The sequence below is a fragment of the Trichechus manatus genome, unplaced genomic scaffold, assembly GCF_000243295.1.
Source record: "Trichechus manatus latirostris isolate Lorelei unplaced genomic scaffold, TriManLat1.0 scaffold00051, whole genome shotgun sequence".
Taxonomy (NCBI): domain Eukaryota; kingdom Metazoa; phylum Chordata; class Mammalia; order Sirenia; family Trichechidae; genus Trichechus; species Trichechus manatus.
The window spans coordinates 10,389,657-10,403,320 of record NW_004443987.1 but is presented as its reverse complement, the minus strand read 5'-3'; the positions used below and the strand labels follow the sequence as shown (position 1 = coordinate 10,403,320).

At 38.6% G+C, this 13,664-nt stretch overlaps 1 pseudogene; it reads right to left on the bottom strand.

The window, feature by feature from the left end:
* Positions 1 to 637: 637 nt before the first annotated feature.
* LOC101340904 (tigger transposable element-derived protein 1-like) lies at positions 638 to 12,418 on the bottom strand (annotated as a pseudogene).
* Positions 12,419 to 13,664: the final 1,246 nt, after the last annotated feature.

The following is a 13,664-nucleotide window of genomic DNA, read 5'->3' as shown; positions in this document are numbered from 1 at the left end:
TTGCTTGCAATTAAAATGAAGTTTCATAAATAATGGCTAGTTTATATTTATAAAAAAGTTTTTCTTCTGCATTTCTATTAAGAACATGTCTAACAAATGAAGGCACATGTTTAAGACTCTAGTCCCTCAACCCCATCACACCCCCAATTTTCACCTAATCTATGAGCCTATTCCTGGCTTAATGTATGCTTCTTTCTTATCTGGACTCCATGCTTGATCACTTTAAAAACACTCTCTGATGCTCCTTTAATTCTCTTGTCACTTGTCCTGTTGCCCACCTTCTGGAAGAGTCTAAAATGCTGACTGGACGAATTCAACCACTTTTTCAAAGTCTTGCTTCAAGGTTGTTAATTTGTTTGGGGGCAAGATCACATAGCCATTGTATCACTGAGTTAATACTGTATATAAAAAAGCACAGGCTTACCTCAGAAATATTCCGGGTTGGGTTCCAGACAACTGCAGTAAGATGAATGTCACAGTAAAGTGAGTCATATAATTTTTTTGGTTTCCCAGTGTATATAAAAGTTATGTTTACACTATACTGTAGTCTATTAAGTGTGCAATGGCATTATGTCTAAAAAAACAATGTACATAACTTAATTAAAAATACTTCAGCTAAAAAATGCTAACCATCATCTTAGCCTTCAGCGAGTCTTACTGTTTTTGCTGGTGGAGGGTCTTGCCTTGATGTTAGTGGCTGCTGACTGATTAGGGTGGTAGTTGGTGATGGTTGGAGTGGCTGTGGCAGTTTCTTAAAATAAGACAACAATGAAGTTTGCTGCATTGATTGACTCTTCCCTTCATGAAAGATTTCTCTGTAGCATACAATGCTGTTTGATAGCATTTTACCCACAGTAGAACTTCTTTCAAAACTGGAGTCAATCCTCTCAAACCCTGCCACTGATTTATCAACTAAGTTTATGTAATATCCTAAATCCTTTGATGTCGTTTCAACATGTTCACAACATCTTCACCAGGAGTAGTTTCCGTCTCAAGAAACCAATTTCTTTGCTCATCTATAAGAAGTAACTCCTCATCCATTAAAGTTTTATCATGAGATTGCAGCAATTGAGTCACATATTCAGGAGCCACTTCTAATTCTTGTTCTCTTGTTATTTCCACCACATATGCAGTTACTTCCTCTACTGGTTTTGAACCCCTCAAAGTCATCCATGAGGGTTGAGATCAACTTCTTCCAAACTCCTGTTAATGTCAATATTTTCATCTCCTCCTATGAATCACGAATGTTCTTAATGAAATCTAGAATGGTGAATCCTTTCCAGAAGGTTTTCAATTTACTTTGCTCAGATCCATCTGAGGAATTGCTATCTATAGCAGCTATAGCCTTACAAAATATATTTATTAAATAATAAAACTTGAAATTCAAAATTACTCTTTAATCCATTGGTTGCAAAATGCATGTTGCCTTATCAGGCATGAAAACAGCATTAATCTCCTTGTACATCTCCATCAGAGCTCTTGGGTGACCAGGTGCATTGTCAATGAGTAGTAATATTTTGAAAGGAATCTTCTTTTCTGAGCAGTAGGTGTCAACAGTGGGCTTAAAATATTCAGTAAACCAGGGGGCAGAGCCAACATGGCACTATAGACAGAAGCACCACGTAATCTATCCACAGCAAAGACCCGAAAAACTAAGTAAAACGGACACAAACACCAATCCTGCAACCCTAAGCATCAAGTGAAGGGATAAAAACTCATCCAAGCACTGAATGGAATAAGAAACTGACGGAGAACAGAGAGCGAGGAGAACCACAGAGTGGAGGTCCCCTATCAGCTGAAGTGGCACAGATTTGCCATCTTGTACTCCTCAGCCACCAAGAACGGAGGACAGGGATTATGGGAAGACAACTTCACAGAACTCCCAGCATGAGACAGAGCACCTGGTAACGAGGGATACACGCTTTCCCACCCACCACCCTTCTTCCCCCTACTCAGCCTCCTTGCTTCTTGGATTTGGCCAGCCCACACCGCCTGGCTCTTTCAGTGGCATTTTTTGTTGCTGTTGTTGCTTTTTTTGGCTTCTTTTGGTTTCTTCTCTCTCTCTTACCTCCTTCCTTTCTTTTTTCTCGAACACCTGGTTCCATGTGCCATCTCCACTCCTTCTTGACAGACGGTGCAGCGCCACTCAGCTGGGGAGACACTTCCCTGGTCTGCAGTCCCACACAGGTGGGCTCCCTGGGGCATTTTTTTTCTTTTTTGTTTTTCTTCGTTTCTCAGTTCGTTGTCCCTATCTACCTTCCTTCTTTTCCTTTCTCCCGAAAACCTGGCACTGTGTGCCACCTCCCCTCCTTCTACATGGGCTATGCAGCACCGCTTGGCTGGGGAGCCACTTCCTCAGTCCGTGCCACCACACTAGTGGCCTCCCTCAGGGAATTTTTTTTCTCTTCTCAGATTCTTGTCTCTCTGTACCTTCCTTCCTTACCCTTCTCCTGAACACCTGGCACCACGTACCACCTCTGTTCCTTCTTGACTGGCTGTGCAACACTGCTTAGCTGGGGAACTGCTTCCAGTGGGCTCCCTTGGGGCATTTTTTTCTTTTTTTTCTCAGTTTCTTGTCTCTCTTTACCTTCCTTACTTTCCTTCCTCCCAGCAATCTGACATCTTTTTTTTTTTTCTCCATTTCTTTTCTCTCTCTACCTTCCTTCCTTTCCTTTCTCCCAACCGCCTGGTCATGAGTGCCTTTCTCGCTCTCTCTTTTTATCTAGTTCCTTATCTCTCTCTCCCTTCCTTCCTTTCCTTTCTTCCTCCCACCTAACTGAATGTGCCGTATCTGTCCCTTCTTGATGGGCTGTGCCACACTGCCTGGCTAGAAAGCTGCCAGCACAAGGCTTACCTGAGTCTGCGCCACCCAACAGCAGGATCAAGCACTCATTTTTGCTTCTATTTCTCTCTCCTCTTTCTCTTCTTTCCCACACCCACTTAGCTACACATATCACATCCTCCCTCCTCCCTCTTGCCTCCCTATACCATGTGCTGAGCATTGCACCACTGAGAAGCACAGGAACAGTCTACCAGAACCTGCCCTGCACTGCCCCCAGCCCCACCATGTCTGCCCTAGTATGTGCTGCAAAACAACCATCCCAGCCCCTCCACATTTGCTGGACCTGCCCTGTTGCACCATACCTGAGCGACTGGCCCTGCCCATTGGACGAGGTGGTGAGAACTATGGTGACCACAAAATGATCAAAAAATAAAGAACACACAGCCTGCCTGCTCACAAATAACCAAATAAAACAAAAAGCAAGACCAAAAAAAAAAAAAAAAGAGAATCTACAATCAATAAATGAAGAAAATAATTATTGAATGTCCTGAAGACAGGAGACAATATCAAAACGTATTTAAAAAACAGGACAGGATGGTTCCAGTAGATGTCAAAAATAAAACACCAGATGACCTTCCAGTAGAAGAAAAGGCACTGGAACTACCTGATAAAGAATTCAAATATCTAATATTCAGGGCTATCCAAGAGCTGAAGGAGAAAACAGACAAAAATTAGGAAAAAGTAGATAAAATCATGGAAAATATGGACAAAATCATGAAAAAGACATAAAAAACAATGGAAGAATTCAGAAAAATAGCACAAGAACAAAATGTCAAAATAAACTAACAACTAGAAATTGTACAAAAACAGCAATTAGAAATCGAAAAGATAAACGGCAAGATTTCAGAAATGGACAGTGTCATAGAAGGTTGGAGGAGCAGGTTTGAAACAATGGAAGACAAGATCAGTGAAATTGAAGACAAATTCTTGGATACCATTTTGTTTAAGGAAAAATCAGAGAAAAGAATGAAGAAAAATGAAAAACCCTGAGAATGATGTGGGAAACAATCAAAAGCAAAAATTTGAGTGATTGGAGTTCCAGAACAAGGGGAGATAACGGAAAAAAGAGAGGATCACTGAAGTATTACTGACAGAAAACTTCCTTAATATCATGAAAGATGAAAAGCTGAACATCCAAGAAGCTCAATGAACCACATATAGGATTGACCCCAAAAGAAAATCACTAAGACATCTCATAATCACAATGGCTAAAACCAAAGACAAAGAAAGAATCCTGAGAGCAGCTCAAGAAAAACAAAAAGTCACATACAGAGGGGAAACAATAAGACTAAAGTTTGATTACTTGGCAGAAACCATTCTGTCAAGAAGGCAATGGGATGACATATATAAAATCTTGAAAGAAAAAAAAATACCAACCAAGAATAATACGCCCTGCAAAACTCTTGCTCAGATATGATGGTGAAATAAGAATATTTCCAGATAAACAGAAATTAAGGGAATATGTAAAATGCAAATCAAACTTACAAGAATTATTAAACGGAGTCCTTTGGTTACAGAACCAACAATATCAGATGACAGCCTGAATCTAGGACACAAGACTGCATCAGCTAGATATTGACTTAGGTAATGAACTCTCAAGGATAAAACAAAGCTAAAAGATTTAAAACAAGGATCAAGAGAAGGTTAATATGTAAATGACAACATCAGAACAATAAAAGAGGGAATAAATGGTATAGGTATAGAAATTACAAATGGAGAGGAAGTCAAGTAGACACAAAGTAATAAAAGACAGTTTCCAACTTAGGAAGATAAGGGTAAATATCAAGGTAACAACAAAGAAAGTTAACAAACCTACTCATCAAAATAAGGAAGAAAAACATAAAGTCTCAGTAAACATAATATCTACAAAAACAAAATAAATGAAAAAAAATCCACAAACAAAAAGAATTCAACACAGGAGAGTAAGAGGAACAAAGAAAACATCACCACCACAAAAAAAGCACTACAAAATGACAGCAATAAATTCACATCTATCAATAATTACACTAAATGTAAATGGCCTAAATGCACCCATGAAGAGACACCAAGTGACAGAATGGATTAAAAAAAAAAAGGATCCATCAATATGCTGTCTACAAGAGACACACTTTAGAAACAAAGACATAAATTTATTAAAAATAAAAGGAAGGAAAAAAATAGATCAAACAAGCAGTTAAATAAAAAGAGCAGGAATGACAATATTAATCTCAGATAAAATAGACTTTAAAATTAAATCCACAATAAAAGACAAGGAAGAACATTACATAAGAATTAAAGGGACAATCCACCATGAAGACATAATCATAAGAAATATCTACACACCCAATGACAGGGCTCCAAAGTACATTTAAAAAAAAAAAACTCTAACAGCGCTGGAAAGAGAAATTGACAGCTCCACAATAATAGTAGGAGACTTCAACACACCACTCTCAGTAAAGGACAGAACATCTAGAAAGAAACTCAGCAAAGATACAGAAGACCTAAAGAGCACAATCAGCCAACTTGATCTCATAGACATATATAGAACCCTCTACCCAACAGCTACAAAGTACACATTCTTTTCCAATGCACATGGAACATTCTCCAGAATAGACCACATCTTAGGCCACAAAGCAACCCTCAAAAAAATCCAAAACACTGAGATAATACAAAGTATTTTCTCTGATCACAATGCCATCAAATAGAAATTAATAACAGGAAGAGCAAGGAAAAAAAATCAAATATATGGAAACTGTCTTAGTCCTCTAGTTCTGCTATAACAGAAATACCACAAGTGGATGACTTTAACAAAGAGAAGTTTATTTCCTCACAGTAAAGTAGGCTAAAAGTCCAAATTCAGGGTATCAGCTGCAGGGGAAGCCTTTCTTTCTCTGTCAGCCTTCTTCTCATCAGTGTTCCCCCAGACTAGGAGCTTCTCTGTGCAGGGACCCCAGGTCCAAAGGATGTGCTCTGCTCCTGGCACTGCTTTCTTGGTGATATGAGGTCCCTCTGTCTCTCTTATCACTTCTGTCTTTTATATATCAAAAGATTGCCTCAAGACACAATCCATTCTTGCAGATTGAGTCCTGCCTTACTAACACAACTGCCACCCATCCTTCCTCATTAACATCATAGAAGCAGGCTTGACAACATATAGGAAAATCACACAATACCAGGAATCATGGCCCAGCCAAACTGATACACAAATTTTTTGGGGGGACATAATTCAATCCATGACAGAAACTGAATAACACTCAGCTTAAAAACCCCTGGGTAATAGAAGAAATCAAAAATGGAATCAAAACTTTCCTAGAATCAAATGAAAATGAAAACACATCATACCAAAACCTTTGGGACACAGCAAAGGCAGGGCTCAGAGGACAATTTATAGCAATAGATGCACACATCAAAAAAGAAGAGACAAAATCAAAATATTAACTACACAACTTGAACAAATACAAAGAGAACAACAAATGAAACCCACAGCCACCAGAAGAAAGGAAATAATAAAGATCAGAGCAGAAATAAATGAAATAGAGAATAGAAAAAAATAGAAAGAATGAACAAAACCCAAAGTTGGTTCTTTGAAAAGATGGACAAATTGAGAAACCATTGGCCAAATTGACAAAAGAAAAACAGAAGAGGACACAAATAACCAAACTAAGAAATGAAATGGGGTACATTACATACCCAACTGAAATCAAAAGGATCATAACAGAGTACTATGAAAAGCTATACTCCAAAATATTTGAAAACCTAGAGGAAATGGACAAATTTCCAAAACACAGCACCTACCCAAACTAACACAAACTTAAGTTGAAAATCTGAACAGACCCATAACAAGAGAACATGTTGAAAATGTAATTGAAAAAAAACTCCCAACCAAAAAAAGCCCTGGCCCAGCTGGCTTCCACTGGAGAATTCTACCAAACATTAAGAGAAGAGCTTTCACCAGTACTACTGAAAATATTTCAGAGGATAGAAAGGAAAGAATACTTCCCAATTCATTCTATGAAGCCAGCATAACCCTGATACCAAAACCAGCCAAAGACACCACAAAAGAAAGATTACAGACCAATATCTCTCATGAATATAGATGCAAAAATTATCAACAAAATTCTGGCCAATAGAATTCAGCATCCTATCAAAAAAAGAATATACAACGACCAAGTGGGATTCATACCGGTTATTCAAGGATGGTTCAACATTAGAAAATCAAAGTAATCCCCCACATAAATAAAATAAAAGAATCACATGATCATCTCAATGCAGAAAAAAAAAAAACATTCAACAAATTCCAACACCCATTCCTGATAAAAACTCTCATTTGAAGGGAAATTCCTCAACATAATAAAGGGTGTCTATCCAAAACCAACAGCCAACATCATTCTTAATGGAGAGAGGCTGAAAACATTCTGCTTGAGAACAGGAACAAGACAAGGATTCCCTTTATCACTACTCATATTTAACGTTGTCCTGGAAGTCCTAGCTAAAGCAATAAGGCAAGAAAAAGAAATAAAGGGCTTCCAAATTGGTAAGGAAGAAGTAAAACTGTCCCTATTTGCAGATGATATGATACTGTACATAGAAAATCCGTGAGAAAATTACTGGAACTAATAGAAAGATTCAGCAGAGTAGCAGGATATAAGATAAATAAAAACGTAAATCAGTTGGATTCCTATATACCAATAAAGAGAACAACGAAAAGAAATCAGGAAAACAACACCATTTATAATAACCCCTAAAAAATAAAATACTTCGGAATAAATCTAACCAGGGGTGTAAAAGACCTATGCAAAGAAAACTACAAAACACTACTACAAGAAAACAAAAGAGAACTGTTGTTTTTGTTAGTTGCCGTCAAGTCGGTTCCAACCCATAGCGACCTTATACACCACAGTAGGAAACACCGCCCTGTCCTGTGCCATCCTCACAACTGTTGCTATGCTTGATCCCATTGTTGCAGCCACTGTATCAGTCCATCTCAATGAGGGTCTTCCTCTTTTTCACTGACCCTCTATTTTACCAAGCATAATGTCCTTCTCCAGGAACTGATCCCTCCTGATAACATGTCCAAAGTATGTTAGAGGGAGTCTTGCCATCCTAGCTTATAAGGAGTATCCTGGACATACTTCTTCCAAGACAGATTTGTCCGTTCTTTGGGCATTCCATGGTATATTCAACATTCTTCTCCAATACCACAATTCAAAGGTGTCAATTCTTCTTTGGTCTTCCTTATTCATTGTCCAGCTTTCGCATGCATATGAGAAGATTGAAAATACTATGTCTTGGGTCAGGTGCACCATAGGCCTCAAGATGACATCTTTGCTTTTCAACACTTTAAAGAGATCTTTTGCCACAGATTTGTGTCTTTTGATTTCTTGACTGCTGCTTCCATGGGTGTTAATTGTGGAACCAAGTAAAATGAAATCCATGACAACCTCAATCTTTTTTCCATTTATCATGATGTTATTTATTGGTCCAGTTGTGAAGATTTTTGTTTTCTTTATGTTGAAGCGTAATCGATACTGAAGGCTGTGGCCTCTGATCTTCATCAGTAAGTGCTTCAAGTCCTCTTCACTTTCAGCAAGTAAGGTAGTGTCATTTGCATATCACAGATTGTTGATGAGTCTTCCTCCACACGTCTGTTACTTTGTCGTACTGTGGGAGCTTGTGTGTTGCTGTGATGCTGGAAGCTATACCACCAGTATTCAAATACCAGCAGGGTCACCCATGATGGACAGATTTCAGCTGAGCTTCCAGACTAAGACAGACTAGGGAGAAGGACCTGGTGGTCCACTTCTGAAAAGAATTACCAGTGAAAACTTTATGAATAAAAGAGAAATACATAAATGGAAAAACATGCCATGCTCATGGATAGATAGAATCAACATTGTGAAAATGTCAATTCTACCCAAATAATTCTACAAATACGATGCAATCCCAATCCAGATCCAACAGCATTCTTTAAAGATATGGAAAAACTTATCATTAACTTTATATGGAAAGGGAAAAGGCCTAGGATAATAAAGCACTATTGAAGAAGAAGAATAAAGTAGGAGGATTCCGACTACCTGACCTCAGAACCTACTATACAGCTATGGTAGTCAAAAAAGCCTGGTACTGGTACAATGACAGATACATTGACCAAAGGAAGAGATTTGAGAACCCAGATGTAAATCCATCCACTTACGATCACCTCATCTTCAGCAAAGGCCCCAAGTCTATCAGAAGCAGAAAGCACAGTCTTTTTAACAAATGGTGCCAGCAAAACTGGATGTCCATTTGCAAAAAGATGAAACAAGACCCATACCTCACACCATAAATGAAACGAATTCAAAATGTATCAAACACCTAAATATAAAACCATAAACTGTAAAGATCATAGAAGAAAAAAATAGGATCGATGCTAAAGGCCCTAATACACGGCATAAACAGGATACAAACCGTAGCTAACAACACACAAACTCCAGAAGATAAGCTATATAACTGGAATCTTCTAAAAATTAAACACTTATGCATATCAAAAGACTTAAACAAAAGAGTAAATAGAGAATCTACAGATTGGTAAAAAATTTTTGGCCATGACAAATCCTACAAAGATCTAATCTCTAAAATCTACAGGAAAATCCAACACCTTTATACCAAAAAGACAATTAATCCAATTAAAAAATGTGCAAAGGAAATGAACAGACCCTTCGCCAAAAAAGACATTCAAGCAGCTAACAGACACATGAGGAAATGCTTGTGATCACTAGCCACTAGAGAAATATAAATCAAAACCACAATGAGATACCATCTCAACCCGACATTACTGGCATGAATCAAACATACAGAAAATAACAAATGTTGGAGAGGTTGTGGGGAGGTTGGAACTCTTGTGCACTGCTGGTGGGAATGCAAAATGGTACAGCCATTTTGGAAAATGATATGGTGCTTCCTTAGAAAGCTAGAAATAGAAATACCATATGATCTAGCAATTCCACTCCTAGGAATATATCCTAGAGAAATAAGAACTGTCACAGGACTAGACATATGCACACCTATGTTCATTTCAGCATTATTCACAATAGGAAAAAGATGGAAACAACCTAGATGCCCATCAACAGATGAATGAATAAACTATGGTAAATACACACAATGGAATACTATGCAATGATAAAGTACAATGATGAATCTGCGAAGTATCTCACAACATGGATGAATCTGGAGGACATTATGCTGAGTGAAATAAGTCAATCACAAAAGGACAAATATTGCATGAGACCACTACTATAAAAACTCACGAAAAAGTTTACACACAAAAAGAAACAATCTTTGATGTTTACGAGGGAGGGGAGAGGTGGGGATGAAAAAACACTAAATAGACAATAGATAAGTGGTAACTTTGCTGAAGGGTAAGAGAGTACACGATACTGGGGAAGCCAGCACAACTTGTCCAAGGCAAGGTCATGGAAGCCCCATAGGCACATCCAAACTACCTGTGGGAACCAATTACTGGGCTGAGGGCTGGGGGTACCATGGTCTCAGGGAACATCTAGCTCAATTGGCATAACATAGTTTATAAAGAAAATATCCCACATTCTACTTTGGTGAGTAGCATCTGGGGTCTTAAAAGCTTGTGAGCAGCCATCTAAGATACTCCTCTGGTCTCATCCCATCTGAAGCAAGGGAGAATGAAGAATACCAAAGACACAAGGGAAAGATTAGTCCAGATGACTAATGGACCACGAGGACTACAGCCTCCACCAGACTGAGTCCAGCACAATTAGATGGTGCCCCGCTACCACCACTGACCGCTCTGACAGGGATCACAATAGAGGGTTCCAGACAGAGCTGGAGAAAAATGTAGAACAAAATTCTAACTCACACACACACACACAAAAAAAAAAACAGACTGACCTGTCTGACAGAGATTGAAGAAACCTCGAGAGTATGGCCCCCAGACACCTTTTTGGCTCAGTAATGAAGTCACTCCTGAGGTTCACCCTTCAGCCAAAGATTAGACAGGCCCATAAAACAAAACAAGACTAAATGGGCACACTAGCCCAGGGGCAAGGATGAGACGGTAGGAGGGGACAGGATAGCTGGTAATAGGGAATCGAATGTCGAGAAGGGTAGAGTGTTGACATATCGTAGGGTTTGCAACCAATGTCACAAAGCAATACATGTACTGTTTAATGAGAAGCTAGTTTGTTCTGTAAACCTTCATCTTAAGTACAATTTAAAAAAAAAGAAAAAAATTCAGTAAACCATGTTGTAAACAGATGTGCTGTCATCCAGACTTTGTCATTCCATTTATAGAACACAGGCTGAGTAGATTTAGCATGATTCTTAAGGGCCCTAGGATTTTTGTAATGGTGAATGAGCACTGGCTTCACCTTAAAGTCACCAGCTGCATTAGCCCCTAGCAGTACAGTCAGCCTGTCCTTTGAAGCTTTGAAGCCAGACATTGACTTCTCCTCTCCAGCTATGAAAATCCTAGATGGCATCTTCTTCAAGTATAAAGCTGTTTTGTCTACACTGAAAATCTGTTGTTTAAGGAAAACATTAGTCCAAAGGACTAATGGACCACAACTACCACGACCTCCACTAGACTGAGTCCAGTACAACTAGATGATGCCTGGCTACCACCACTGACTGCTCTGACCAGGATCACAACAGAGGGTCCCGGACAGAGCTGGAGAAAAAATGTAGAGCAAAATTCCTACTCACAAAAAAAGACCAGACTTACTGGCCTGACACAGACTGGAGAAACTGGCCCCCCGGACACCCTTTTAGCTCAGTAATGAAGTAACTCCCGAGGTTCACTGTTCAGCCAAAGATTAGACAGCCCCATGAAACAAAACGAGACTAATGGGGCACAAAGGTCCAAGGACAAGGACTAGAAGGCAGGAGGAGACAGGAAAGCTGGTAATAGGGAACCCAAGGTTGAGAAGGGACAGTATTGACATGTCATGGAGTTGTTAACCATTGTCATAAAACAATATGTGTACTGTTTAATGAGATACTATTTGTTCCTTAAACCTTCATCTAAAGTACAATAAAAAAAAATCTGTTGTTTAGTGTAGCCACCTACATCAATTATCTTAGCTAGATCTTCTGGATAACTTGCTGCAGCTTCTACATCAGCATTTGCTGCTTTACCTTGCACTTTTATGTTATGGAGATAGCTTCTTTCCTTAAACCTCATGAACCAACTTCTGCTACCTTCAAATTTTTCATCTGCATCTTCCTTACCTCTCTCAGCCTTCATAAAATTGAAGAGAGTTAGGGCCTTTCTCTGGATTAGGCTTCAGCTTAAGGGAATGTTGTGGCTGGTTTGATCTTCTATCCAGACCACTAAAACTTTCTCCATATCAGTAATAAGGCTGTTTCATTTTCTTATCATTCTTGTGTTCACTTGAGTAGCATTTTTAATCTCCTTCAAGAACTTTTTCTTTGCATTCACAACTTGGCTAACTGGTGCAAGAGGCCTAGATTTTTGCCTATCTCCACTTTTGACATACCTTCCTCCCTAAGCTTGATCATTTCTAACTTTTGATTTAAAATGAGAGACGTTCCATCAGTCCTTTCACTTGAATACTTAGAGGTCATTGTAGGGTTATTAATTGGCCCAATTTCAATATTGTCGTGTCTCAGGGAATAGGGAAGCCCTAGGAGAGGAAGAGAGATGGGAGACGGGAGAAAGGCCAGTCGGTGGAGCAGTCAGAACACACATATTTACAGATTAAGTTTGCCATCTTACATGGGCACTGTTTGTGGCTCCCTAAAACAATTATAATAGTAACATCAAAGATCACTGATCACAGATCACCATATGTGTCAGAGTAGAACTGTGCTCCATAGAGTTTTCAGTGGCTGATTTTCCAGAAGTAGATCACCAGGCCTTTTCTCCCAGGCACCTATGGGTGGACTCGAACCACCAAATTTTTGGTTAGCAGCTGGAAACTTAACTGTTTGCACCATGAAGGACTCCAAGTATAATATATCTACCCTTTCGAATCTTGTCTCAGAGAAGACAGTTTACCAATATGATTAAATCTTCTTCGTTCTAAACTTTCCCATGAACCTACATTTCTTTCAAGCTAACATCAGTACAAAAGATATTGAAAAAGCAGTATATCATAAAGGCAGTATGGTGAAATGCAAACAGTATAAGTTTTGGAGACAAAGAGAGATTGGGAAAGAAAAAGGGCATTCAGTCTCACAAGGTACAAAGTGCAAACTAACCTCAACTTTACTTTCTTCCTTCCTATCTTTCATCACCAATTCCTGTATCTTCTACCTGAAATCCCACCCAAATGTGACCTCTACTTTCTTTTCTCATTGCCAGTGCCATATTCATGCAGACCTAGAGAATATATAAAAGTTTAGGAAGCTATTTAAAACAGTGGAGGAAAGAAATAGCATTTATACCATAAATGTTGTTGGGAAAATTGGTTAATTAGATAAGAATCAATATAGATTAAAGGCTTAAATCCAAAGAAATAACCTATTAAATAACTCTAAGAATATATAGGTGAATATTTTTCTGAGCTTGAGATAAAGAAGGAATTCCTAAGCATAAAGGCAAAGGAAAATATTGCTAGAATTGCCAATTAAACATTTAAAGCTATTATATGTGAAAATCAGTAAAGAAAAATTAACTGGTATTAAAAGTAGAAATATTTGCTACATAAAAGACAGATACATGATTATTATCCTTTCTTATTAAAAGAAATCTTACCAGAAGTTCCAGCAAAATGGTGCTCTAGGCAGAAGCACCACGCCGTCCCTCCACAGAAAAGATCCAAAAAACTAAGCCGAACAGAGAATACAACAATCCTGAAACCCTAAAACA